Genomic DNA, 13,838 nt, shown 5'->3' with positions numbered 1-13,838 from the left:
CCAATTTACGCTTACCAAACACAACCCTCGTATATAATAGATGCTAATTATCTGACTCATTCGTTACAAATTAAAAGATTTTTTTATACTGATATATTTCAGCGCGGATACGTAGATCGTAATCAAATCAATTAAAAAGTATGCCTAATGGACGCTCTGGAGTGCGGGGGGGGTTAAAAAATAAAAAAAAAAAAGAAACATTTTGTATCGGGCAGAATGATTGATATTGGTTTATCTCATTCGCCTGTACTACACCCTACAAGTTACACGGTGAAAGAGCAAAGCGATGAAGAAAAAGAATGCAAAAAAAATTTCGATTCCCAAACGCGATCTGATCCGTAACAAAAATCATCGTGTCATTAATAGGTATGAAAACGGGGTATTTCGAACGCACGGAATCTCCGCGATGGTTGCGAAATATTTCGTTTCATTTTTTCTTTCAAACATTTTTTTTTCTTCTCTAATTATATTCCAACTTTTGTTAAGTAGATAAAATATTAACTCGATTTTAAACGAAGTAATTTGTATCCCGCAGGCAACGAGAAAGTGAAGAAAGCAAATTACGCTGTGTAAAAAACGAGGCAATATGACATCCTCCCCCTCGATTCTGTAGAAAATAAGAAAAAGGAGAAAGAGGTCTTTATTCTTACGCTTCGGTATCCGGTTACTTGGCGTTTTAAGAATCACGAATAAAAAAATGAAGGAAAAAATGAACTGAAGAGAAAAAAAAAAACGACAAAAAGATAAAAAAATGGAATAGAAATGAATTTTCCGAGTGCTGCAACTGTGCTCATCTCTTCCATAAATTTAACGAAATTCACACGAAATAATCGGAAAGAACCCTTAAAAAACTGCGTCAAAAAGCCGCTTTGTATTTATGCGAAACATTTCGAGAACGATGGATACATCGTACACTCTCTGAAGAAAAAATTGGTCATTATCCGCCCTCGAAGAACGATAAAAAAAAAAAAAGGTGAAATGATCAACTGCGCGAGATCGCGTTGTAAAATTGTTCGGAAAATCTGTGAAACGAGTGAGGGAGGTAAAGGTTGAGAATTACATAAAAGATCGATCTGGAGGGATTCGTTTACGCCGCGCGAGGTTAGCCGGTGAATACGTATTAAGGTTGGATGACAAGCTGCTAATCAGAAAATGTTGGAACGAGTGACTGAGCCCCGGTCTAATAGAGCCGCCGCTCCGCCGGGTGGCACGGGGGGGAGGGGGGGGAGGGGAGGTGAAAAAGGAGAGAGGATACGGTAACCGTATAAAAGGTATATAAAGTAAACAAACAGAAGTAACTACCCATCCCGTACATTACGCTGTGCCGATGGTTGTGCAAAGTCGAAGGAGGGATGGGGACCCCGGAGGGAGAGAAGGAGAAGAAGAGGGAAGGGCGGAAGGGGGGAAGGGAGGAAGGGAGGGAGGGAGGGAGGGACGACGATGGCGATGACGGTTGTGCCACTGCCTCCGCCGCCGCTGTTGCTGGTTCGGAGTCGAGTCGGAAAAGGCAAGGGCGAGATAGGGCTATTAGGGTTTCGGTGTTGGCGCCGCCCCGGCTATTAGAGGGTTGTTTCACCCCGCTGTACCGCCAACGCCGCGATTTTGATGCCGTTCCCGGTGTTCGCCGTAGTTTCCTCCTCCGCTACTCGCGGTGTTCGCTCTCTTCCCTGGATATGTGTGCATGTGGCAACACCGGTTGTCATGGTTACAGGTTACCGCGGTAGTTGCCCAGAGAAGAGGTACCAGAGGGAGAGAGGATATGCCTTTAATAGGTATTTCTCCACTCCTCCTCCTCCTCCTCCTCCTCCTCCTCCTCCGTCTCCTCCTTCTCCTCGTCCTTCCGCTTCTCATCCTGCAGGAATATCTGCGCGCGGAGCATCTCTGCCTACATCTATAACCCGCGTACGTTTCACGTGTACGTACACGTACGTACGTACCTATTTACTCATTCGCACGTGTGTGAATTTACGTGTTACACGTACGTTCGCGTCGGTGGATTATATACCTCAGACGCACACACCCACACGCACACCTATTATACCTATACGTCGAGAAATCTCGGGAATATATAATTTTAACGCTGGATATCGAGTGTACAGGATCGTTCAATTTTGACGACGTTCGTGTCGCGCTCCGATTCAACGATTTCCTTTGATGAAATTTTTGACAAATATTTCTTCATCCCCCGAGTTCTCGGCGAGGTGTTCGAATCGTTGGAAATTGAACATCGTTTCTTCTTCTTTCCGATATCCGGTTGTTGGCGAGACAATTTTCGCTTCGTCTCGTTTTTTTTCTCACCCCCAAACCTCGTCTTTCTCGGGCCATCGGTATCGACGAGGTACCAAAATTTCGAGAAAAAAGAAAAAGTTTATCTTCTCCCTTTCGTTGAATATTGAAAATTAACGCTAGGGCATCCGCCCTCGCAGCCTCCGCTGAAATGAATCGTCCTGTAGCCTGCATTTATCCGGCCACGTTCGTATACGTATTTATGGCCAGAGGGCGCGCATTTCCGATATCCACATACGCCCCCGCATACGTGTGTATTTACGTACACGTGGATCTGCCCATGTACCGGGTAAACTTTTACATAGCACATATATATATATATATATACATATACATCTTGCTCACGGATTTTCACCGCGTCCGCCACCCGCAACGTCGCAACGGTATGCATTTCAACGACTCTCTTTGGTATCTCGCTCTATCAGGTTTTCCACGTGAAACGTTATCTACGCGATGGATGAAAAGAGAAGGGGCGACAGAGAGAGAGTGAGAGAGAGAGAGAGAGTAAGATGTAGTTGTTAAAAAGCAAAAGTTGCACGACAGCCAGTCTAAATGCTAATAGCCTTGTCGGATGGGACTTTGTCGGAGATTCTCCGGGATATTCCCATATATATATATATACCCACACCGCTACCCACAGAGGTACGAGTCGTTGGTTTAATTCGGTATAATAAGGACGTCTACGTGGACGCGAATAGCTGCCAACCCGCACGTTGCTGCCTGCAGGGTTGTATGTATTCCACGTACATATTTGTATATTTATGCATACAGTCAGCGAATATCGGTTGATATTCCATCCTTGCTGTGACTTCCGCACAGGTATATAGAATATAATATACCCTCCGGGAGAATAGATTAAATAATTCGCTCCGCGATGATTCTCGTGTCACATCACGTCCGTTATATATATCAACGAGAAATCACGTCGCGGCAAAATTTTCTTTGCAATTTCTTTTACAACGCGCCGTACCTTTGGCACGATGTGCTTGATATGTTTGAAAAAAATTCCCCGCACCACCTCGACGTGTAGCGTGCAACCCCACGGGTTTGGCTACGATAATAAAACGAATGATACACATAAAAGTCGCTTCAACCGCGCACAATGACCACTTCAGGCTCCCGCAGCTTCGTCCGAAGTAACTCAACCCCGATTTTTTTCCCCTCCCCTCCCCCTCCCCCATAAATGGCACGCGAATTAGTAGCCTCGAGAGCACTTCCATGCCTCTCGTACCACTCGGGGACTCGAGGGCCCGTGTTGTTCCACTAGAGATATATATGTTGAATATTTTCTATCCCCGGGCGATAATTTAACGAAACTTTTTCGTGCCCCTAGAATTCAGGGGTATTCCGGACGGGGAAGTTGCCATTTTCGCGCCATCTACGATCTCCGATGATTTTTTTTTCTTTTCTTTTTTTTTTTAAAAAAAAACTTTGTTCATCCGTCTGAAAACGCGAAAACTCTACGCTCTCTTTTTTCCAGTTCTGCAACCTTCTGGTCCTCGGCTATCGAACACCTCGACGGTCGAGCGAACGTCACCCAGGACTCTGCTACGTAAACGTAAGTCCACATAAGTCCTCGATGTACAGCTTCGTTTCTATCCGTCTCGGAACGTCCCTGCAGACGTATTATTCCGGTATATTATGCGCTCATACCTACCATGTATGTACACTTAGATCGCCCACGTGTACATGACATACGTATATCAACCAACCTATATGGATACAGGGGCGGAATTCTAGCGGCCACAGCGGCATCGGAAGCGACGGTGGTCGGTGCGGTTGTGCTCGTGTAGTAGGCGCCTTTCGAGCTGTTGATCCTGCGGGGTAATTTAAGAGCAGCGACCGACGCCGCAAACGCCGACGTTGCGGGGGTACCGGTTGCGCTCCGTCGAGCGCACATGTCGCCGCGTCGCGTCGCGTTGCGCTCCGAAATTCGGTGTATTCAGGGGTACGGGGGGACGGGCGGGCGGGCGGACGGACGGATCCCGCCGACGCTCCTGCACATCCAGCGGCTCGATCCACCGCGCCGCTGGATGGATGGCGCTAAGTATGTTGTTGTGTCGGTGCGCGGCGAGGACATTAGGCGTGAGCCCCCAATCTCCATTCACGGCTATCCCCATTCATCACGGACGCGTAACGCAAAACGCGCTACCGCGCTGCGCCGTGCGGGGTCAAATTCTGTGGAGCTTCTACCGCCGCCGATGACGACGCCGACGCTGCCTCCGCAGGTCGCTGGAGAATACTCACCGTATAAACCTCCCTTTGGTCGTCCGCGGCGCGCGCGACTCCTCGGGGACCTCTCGTTCACGGACCGCACCGTGATATTTAGTGCCCCTTTCGAAGAGCGAAAAAAAAAATAAAAACAAACAACGATCCAGTTATTACCAACGTTCGTATGAGCGAATGATTTTGGAAACGGTTTCGCTGTCCGACTCTTCATCTCGTTCGCATCTTTGATTTTTCACGGGTAATTTTTGCGGTACCTGTTTTCGGAAAATGGCATAACGATCTGGGTACCGGTCCGCATAGTGCGTCGTTGCGGGGGGAATGATTATTTGTTGAAAAAATTAAGCGACCGGATGATCGCTTTAGGGCAACGATTTAGGGGATTTTTCGTTTTCCGTAGCACAGCTGATGGATTTTCTCGTATATCTGTACGTACGTTTTGCACGTAACGTGTCGGTTTAAAGGTAAAAGTAAGTGGTCAGCTGCTGTATCGTTTTTGGAGAGGATATTTCTGCTTCGGTATTACTACGCACAAAGAAATAATACAACCCGTCGGGATTATCATATTGTGTATATTCGGGACGATCTTTTACTCCACTTTCGAGCGTCTACGGATACCAGAAGGTACTTAATTCCGAGGTTATGCAGCGTTAAGCCGCGTACTTAAAACGCTGCTGGATATTTCCGCTCGTTCGAACGAAATCGAATATAATGGAACGATTTTTCACACTGATTGAAAGATATATTTTTAAAACCGCCCGCAAAACTGGATCTTACGCTTACGGTCGCGAAAATGATCGCGCGTTAGTTTTTCACTTTCCCGTTTCCATTTCTATGCTTCTTTCGCTGCACGATAATTCAAACGAATGAATTTCCTACTTGCAACAATTTTTACAAGGATCTCAAACCCTCTGAGAAAAAAAAAAAAAAAAGGGAGATTTAAGTGACAGCGAGTCTTAATTCCGGCGGTCCTATCATGGCCTTATGATTAAAAGGTGCGGCGAACAAAAAAAAAAAACGAACCAAGAGAGAAACTAAAGAACGGAGGATTTGGGGGGTGAAAAATATTAGCCTTAAGCCACCCTGCGTCCCCGCAGGACGAAAATCACCAGAAGAAGGAGGAGCCTTAAAGATACGAGCTGTTGGACACGCTGTAGCCTTCACAACTGAATTAGAATGAATCGACCTACCAGAAGAAAGTAACATCAGCTATTTTATTTTAGCGAGCCATACGGTGGTGCGGGTCACCCTCGCCGCGCCCTCCATTTTTTTCTTTCTTTTCTTTTATCTTCTTGTTTTTTTTTTTGCCACGGTGAGCGTGTGTTTTATTTTTCATATTTTTTCGTCTTTGCCCCTCAACTGCATATAGATATACCGCAGATATAGTATATAACTGTGCATGAGGATATAAAATTTACTATACTATACGATATTTTATGTACTTATATATATATACATTACTCACTCTTGTTTCTGCTGATCCTCCGTGGGGAAATGGAAAAAAAAGATTATCTTGAGGATTTTTATTAAAAAAGAGAATAAGGTGTAGGTATTCAAATAATATCCCGTTTGCATAATCCGTTTTGTTGTCTCAGCGAAAACGTGCGTATTTATTCGGGTGGGTTGAAAACAAATTTTTTTTTTATTTTCTTAGCATGGGGGCAGAATTTCTACCTTATAATAAAAAGAAAATTTTTCAAATGATTTTGGCTTTCAGGTTTGGATTTCTGAGCTGATTATATGTGAGATTACTCTTGAAGAACCATAAAAAAGTTCGATTTTTGAGCAAAAAATAAATCAGTATTTTAATTGGGTTTAATATGATTTTCTGACGTATTTTGACCTCAGGAATCCGAATCTGGAAGAAAAATTGATCTATCTCTAAAATTGACCGAGTTATCGCGAATTTTCAGCTTTTTGGGATCAAAAATTAAAAATTAATTTTTTAGTCTATATTAATGTAATTTGAGCTCAGGAATCTGAATCCGAAAGAAAAATTGATCTATCTTCAAAAATTACCGAGTTATCCCCATTTTTTCGCATTTTTTGGTACAAATTTGAGGATATTTCGAAGGGAAAAAATCGTAGCTCAATTTGGACAACGGATTCGTGTTCCTGGGGTCAAAATACATAAGAAAAGTGCCATACGATCAATTTAAAAAAATAAAAATTTTCGGCCAAAATTTGAGATTTTTCCAAGGGGTACCCCTTACGATTTTTTCAAAATTTGGCCAAAAATTTTTATTTTTTAAAATTGATCGTATGGCACTTTTCTTATGTATTTTGACCTCAGAAACACGAATCCGTTGTCCAAATTGAGCTACGATTTTTTCCCTTCGAGATATCCTCAAATTTATACCAAAAAATGCCTAAAAATAGGGATAACTCGGTCATTTTTGCAGATAGATCAATTTTTCTTTCGGATTTGGATTCCTGAGCTCAAATTACATTAATATAGACTAAAAAATTAATCTTTAATTTTTGATCCCAAAAAGCTGAAAATTCGCGATAACTCGGTCAATTTTAGAGATAGATCAATTTTTCTTCCAGATTCGGATTCCTGAGATCAAAATACGTTAGAAAAGCATATTAAACCCACTTAAAAAAATGATTTATTTTTTGCTCAAAAATCGAACTTTTTTTTGGTTCTTCAAGAGTAATCTCACGTATAATCAGCTCAGGAATCCAAATCTGGAAGCCGAAATCATCTACTCATGCAATCGATCGAGTAATCATAGGGTGGAATTTTTTTTTCTCGACCCACCCTAGTATTCAAACGCATTATATCCCCCCGCATTTCTGGGATGCTGACGTTGCTTTGTAAATTGCTATTTTTTTTTTGCTTCTGTAAAAATTTTTACGTCCGATCTGCGAAATCCAAAAATATACGGTTGGAAATATTCACGTTAATCCAAAAAAACAGTGGAAATATTTTCCCAAAAACTTGTGTCTCGGATTAGAAAACAAAAATCGCACGCGATCTTAAAAGCTTGTTTCTACCTGCGGTCCTCTCCCCTACGTCAGAGTGTCTACAGGATTATAATCCTCATCTGATGGATTTTAGATAAAACAGGCTTACATTTCGCGAGCTCAATAAGTGTCGTGAAAGGTGGTCTCAAAAATTCCTACGAATTTTTGCACGACGTTCTCTCTTTTTTTCATCTTCTTATAGTGGAGAAGCGATAGCTCTGTCATCGTATCCTGAAAATTGAATCGTTTCAATTTCCTTGTTTTTATATTAATTTCTATTCGTTTCAACTAATTTATTGCCCGAAAATGTTCAACCCGAGCGAGAATATCGTTTTACAAATGAATTGAAGTTGGTTGTTTGTATTTATATTCAACGTCGCGCGCAAAACGGCAAAAGCCTCGAGGGCGCGAATAACGTCGACGTTAAAAATTCGAGGATCGTGGAATCCCCGATGTTCGCTCGAGGGCGGAATCTGAGATGAGTTTGAATAAAATGACACTTTGTCTCATTTAATTGGGTAACGAGTTATTCGAATGTACTTTGTTCTTCCCTTTTTTGCGTAATTTTTTTATTTTTTTTTTTTCTTCTCAGGCAAATTTCGAACACGTATTAAAGCATATTTCCTCAAACGACGTCACCTGACTCATTATAAATATCCGACGTGCGAGAATAAAATGAAATAAAATCCAGAGTGGTTTTTTAATTTTTACAGAATTAATCGAAATTTGACTCTTTTCATTTTCGTAACAACGGTGCCATCTGAAGTTGAACCGGTGCGATTTAATTTGCACCCCAAGGGCAAGGGAGAGTCGCTACAAGTGAGATGAATAAAATCGATGCACAACCCCAGTGATACCTTCCTGCGACGTGTGGAAATTTTTCCCCATTTTATTGATCCAATTTTATTCTTCAACCGTTGAAACGAAATTTCGGGTCTCGCGTTGTACGATTTTCGAAGCGGACTACAAAAGTCTCTTTTAATTGGAATAAATTTTTTTTTCACCGACAGATCGTCCTTCGTTATACCTACTTTTGACGTAGGTGCTCGCGGTCGAGAAATTTTCACGCAATTTGCTTCGAAGATAAACTTCTTTCCGACCGCGAGCAGCGCAAGTAGAAAAAGACACGTCTCGTCCGACCGTCGGAATCAGCAGTAGTAAGCTCGGGCGATGGTCAGACTTGATGTATCTTCGACTAGAGTGTGGAAATTCTGTCTGACCACAGCTCGTGAATACCACTTGCTCTCTACTGCATTACCATCCGAGGGCCGCTTCGAGGTTGATGGGAATTCATCCCTTGTTCATTCTGCAGGGAGATGACTTACCGACTGAACAAAAAAAATTCAAACCTCGGGGTCACAGTTGGCGGATGGTCAGGGTAGATTTAGGGGTGGTTTTTTTTTTCGTATATCGGTACCGTTGAGGTTGGCCATTCGATAATTATCGACAGTTGATTCGCAGGACGTCGGCTAACGTTAAGGACGATCGTATTTTCATCTTCAGGGGTGGAATAAAAAACAATTTTCAGTTTTCAGTCTCGGTCGGTAGTTCAGGGAGACTGGAATCGTCAATGGGGATACCTTCGTTCAAAGGAATATTGGATCTCATACGCTTCGAACAACTTACTTTGCAGAGATTTATCCGTAGAGAAAAAAGAATCGCCCCGATTGACGAGTAGAAAAAAGAAAGCGCGAGGTAATCCAGTTCGCAGAGAATTAATTCAGCCGATCGTTTCCTCGAATCCGTCTGCAAAAACGAGATCCACTTGGATCCTGTTTTGTAAAGGATTAAATAACTAAGCCGTGATTCTGCAGCTAGACAACATCTTAAAAGCTTTTGACAAGCTGCATTTATACGTTGTACAGTTTTAGTTTAAACTTGTTTAAGATGCGAATAAGAGGAGAAACCCGACGCAGAGTTAACTGGAAATTACGTACCTCGTCGTTTCAAGGATGCTGCGAGATTCGGATCGCGTTTATTTTTCGCCTCGCCTCTCGTTCGAGGAAAAGAGAAAATGAACCGCTATCGTTTCATTGTAATTTTTTTTCCCGAGTCCGTACGAACAAGATAAAAATAATCTTGAGCACATATAAACGAGTCCTTGGAACGTCGAACAATAAGGCGTATGTTTGTACATACCCATTATCTCATCCCACAGGATCCGTTTCCTTTCCCATTTTCGAATCCCATAGAATTGGAACCCCGTATAATAACCATAGCAATGAATTGCTGTCAATTATCTCCATGGGGATGAACGGGTGCTGATAACGGGTGGACGAATAAACCCGATGGGGCCGGGGAGGGGAAAGGGGGGTCCAAGTCCTGCAGGATACAGAAGGGATAAAATATAAGGGAAAATAAAAGAGTCCAATGGAGGATCAGGTTGGAATAGAAATACGTACAGATAACAAATACTCGGTGTATAGAAAAGCCATAGTGGCTAATGCTCGCCAATTTTCCTCCACGCGGGTTCACTCTTCGACGAAATGTAACGGTGCGGACGGTTCGGAGGGGGAAATGGAAGACGAAAAAAATGGTCATTCGGACGGGAGGAAGTTTATGAAAATGGGTGATTTGTTTGAAAAAAATTCGAGACCATTTTCCGTGATGACTTTCGGTATTATTTCGGTATCTTCAATTATTATTAATCGACCCCCCGACAAGGTAAACCCCCCCCGCTCCTTTTTCACTTGGATTTAGTTAATTCGTTAAACTCGTAAAAGGCTGATAACTCCCGGATTGGCTTTGGAACGAATTTGAGTTTCCTCCCGGAGAGTTTTCCCTCCGAGTTCGTTCCCACCCCTCCCCTCAGCCAACCCTTTACGGTGTTCCAAAAGTGTAAAGCCGACGAGAATCCCTCGAAAATTGCAAGTTCACCGCTCCCGGGTACTCGGCGGGACCTCGCTGACGGCCAAATCACCTAGACGCGAAAATCCTCCGCGGCAACTCCCTCAAATTCACATCTCCCTACATCGTCGCCTCAAAACTCACCCTTATTTCACTCTACGCGTGGGATCCCCCTCCCTCTCACCGTGCATTTTTCGAAACCGCGACTTCCTTTTTCATCAGGAGTGAAATTTACTTTTTTTACCATGTTTCTTTTTTCCGCCAATCGGAAAATCTCATCGTGTTCCAGGATGACTGGAAAATTCCTCGCCGTGATTTCTTATTAATTCATCCTCCCGATGGCTTCACATTCGTACAACACCTGGGTCGGGAATGAGGTTACACGGTATATAGAGGCAATTAGACAAAGTCGGCCATAGGTATACATATATGTACGCGTATGTAGGTGTTGTACGTACTATGAGAGGAAACCTGGAGAGCAACAATAGGAGCAGGAGAGAACTGAGAAGGTCTAACGAATTATAGTCGCGAGTGTGTAATTAAGTGGTCTTACTTCCGAGAGAGTAATGCGCCTCGTTATTCCGTGGCTGAGGATATCCCAGAGATGCTGGGATATCCTGCAGGAGTAGCGGGAAGAAGGGATGGGGTAAAAAGGGAAGAAGGAGGGAGAACGCGAAGAGGAATACCGCACCTACTTTGTCGACCCTTCGTTCCGGAGGAACTTTGGATCAATCTTACAACCCCTGACGCTGGATCGGGATCAGCTTTTGGAAAAACAACGCCGTGTTTCCCCGCACTCGTCCTAACGGGATAACGTTGTTTTTCCCATTTATACGCCCTTCGCGGGGATTTTCGAATACCGCGTCTTCTCACCTGTCTCCGACTCTCCGCTCTCACAAGACAGCCATTTTGAACGACGCGAAAATCTCGCGACTCGAAAATCGAAGGATGAAAGGAGAAATTTCCCCCCCCCCCCCCCAAAAAAAAAAAAGAAGGGCAAATCCATCGCGAAAATCGATCTCGCTCGGAAATTTGTCGAACGAAAAATGATTCGCCGAAATCTGGATGAGCGTGAAAATGCGGGAGAGTTTTCTCTTTTTTTTTTTTTGAAAACTATAAAAACCGTCGAATACAACGTTTAAACGCAGAGAGACGAGGTATAGCTATAATACACGTGTAAAGTCGGCTATTGCGCACCCCATACGCGGTGGGTATATGTAGAAAGGCTTTTATACGATAATCATATACCTAACACCCGTATCGCCGGAAACACGTCGACGACGTCGCGACGCGCGTCGCCTCGTTTCGGTGGAAATTGTCGGTGGTAGGGAAAGAGAATCAGCAACCGCCCCCCGCCCCAACGGCGCACGGGGTGGCGGCGTCGGCGGTGCAGGTGACTGGAAGTAGGAGGAAAACAGGGAGCGGTAAACGGAGAAGGGAAGAGGATGGAAGACCGGGAACGGGTAGGGATCGTCGAGTGTGAATAATGCAAGGTTGGGTAATGGCGCTATCTCTGCGCATCTTTTATTAAACGTCCCGAACCTGAACTCGCGTTGCACACGCGGTTATAGGTGGCGCGATGCGGCCTAGGTACCGGAGTCACGTGATCCCGAATCATACCTACGTCTACCTCACACATGCCTACCCACGTATCCGTACATATACGTATGCATGTGCATACCTCCTACCTACCCCCACCTACCCTCACCTACCTACCCACCTTCCCGCGGAGGCGTTCGCCGATGCCGAGCGCACCGATATCGCTTACACGTCGCCGACGAAAATTCCGGAGAAACATCATGGAAGCTGCCAGTGTACCTCTCGAATTATACATACACATGTAAATAGGTACACAGGCGTACGTGCGCCCCTCTACTCCGCTCCGCGTGATACTGTGGGATACGTGGAACGTACACGATTACCTAGAAACCCCTCGCGCATTGAAGCAGACGTTTTCCGAACCCGGTGAAATCAATGCCACTGTTTGCACTGTCGAGAGGAGGTCGAACGGTATTATCCGAACCTCCTTTCGCTCCGTTCGCCTCCACCTGCGACCCTCCCGACCTCATCCCTCAGGATATTCCCCGTCTCCTTCTTCCTTTTCCCTTCTCCTCCGTTCTCCTCAATTTTTGTCCACCGACTTTTTCGACCGTATCGCGCAAAATTGAACGAGTCGCGCTTACGAGCTTCGGCTGATTTTTTGTCCTCTCCTTCGTTTTTGACACCGGAGACCAAAAGATCGGGAATCGAACGAATTTCCCTGTCATCCCTGAGGATAAAACAAAAAGGACATCGGGGTTACCGTTACATGGACGTACACAGGTCCTCGCCGTAAAAGAGCGAAAGGAAAAGAAAAAAAGAAAAAAAGGAAGAATGAAAAGAGGAAAAAAAAGGCAGGAGGAAGACCGAGGTGAGCGTGCCCTCGATCAATCAATTCCCGATAAAGTCCTCCCGCTGGCGGTGGTCCTCTGTGTATCGGAGTCCCGTGGGTCGGTGTGTATCCAGAGTCCCTGTGTATACGCACGCGTACACACCTATACGGGTATCTATACGTGGCGAGGACGTCGTCCTTTTGTTCTGCATTTCTATTCGCGGGAATCAGGGGTGACAAAACGTATAGCCGACAATGAGAGAGGAAAAGAGACGGAGGGGGAAAAAAGGAAAAGGATAAGCGAGAGGTAAAAAAAAAAAAGGAAAGAGGAGTAGATCGTAGGAGGCGGTATTAGGGCTCGATTTAACTGCAGGGAGAAAAGGGGATAAGGAACAATTTTATTCCTGCGGACCGAGCGAAGAGTTTCCATGTACAATACAGACGGATATATATATACTCACGCACACACACGTACACAGGTGTATACCCCCTACATACATATTCTACACGGTAAGCCAAAGTGCAGCAGCCCGGGTGACCCGGAAAAAAGAAAAGAGAAATAGAAAGAAAGGAAAAAAAAAAACAAAAAAAAAAAAAACAAATTTAGGGAGAGGAACGGGACGAGGGTGACTAAAAAAGGGGGAAGAGATAGGGACCTTATTCCCGATCCACTTGGCGTGACAACTATTACACGCTCAAGTGCCGGAATCGGTTGAAGATTACGTTGTATGCGTAATTATGTACTCCTGTATTTTGCGAAGGATGTGATTTTCTTTTTCGAAAATCGATCGGTCGTCGAATCGCGATAACCGATCGCCGATGTGCGTTCGACGATCGATTCGATTATAGCTATGAATAAAAACGTGGACAAAAAACGACGGAAAGCGAAATTTCTATTTTCCGATTGATACCCGCGATTCGCGAGAAGGTGATACACGGAGAGTACATACATATACACGTATTTATATACCTAATAGGAATCTAAAGGAACGGAAGAGATAAGACTCGGTTGCGCCCGCGCCACTGGAGGGGTTATTTCACGGTCGACTCGTCGCTCTCGCGCGATCCACCCCCCCCACCCGCCCCCGTCTCCCGTGAAATCCTCCACCCTAAGAATTAATTCGAGAGGATCGGCCGG

At 44.5% G+C, this 13,838-nt stretch overlaps 1 long non-coding RNA gene across 3 annotated transcripts in view; it reads left to right on the top strand.

Annotated features, from left to right (window-relative positions):
• LOC112695036 overlaps positions 1-13,838 on the top strand; it is a 63,841-nt gene that overhangs the window by 27,243 nt on the left and 22,760 nt on the right. For 2 of the 3 annotated variants that reach the window (XR_007276835.1, XR_007276833.1), the window contains exon 2: positions 3,767-3,844. The exons of the other annotated variant lie outside the window; for it this stretch is intronic. This is a non-coding gene — a long non-coding RNA (uncharacterized LOC112695036). The remainder of the gene's footprint in view (positions 1-3,766; positions 3,845-13,838) is intronic. 3 annotated transcript variants of the gene reach the window in all.

Source organism: Athalia rosae, chromosome 2, assembly GCF_917208135.1.
Source record: "Athalia rosae chromosome 2, iyAthRosa1.1, whole genome shotgun sequence".
Classification (NCBI taxonomy): domain Eukaryota; kingdom Metazoa; phylum Arthropoda; class Insecta; order Hymenoptera; family Athaliidae; genus Athalia; species Athalia rosae.
Note: the sequence above shows the minus strand (reverse complement) of the source record. Positions and strands in the feature narration are given on the sequence as shown.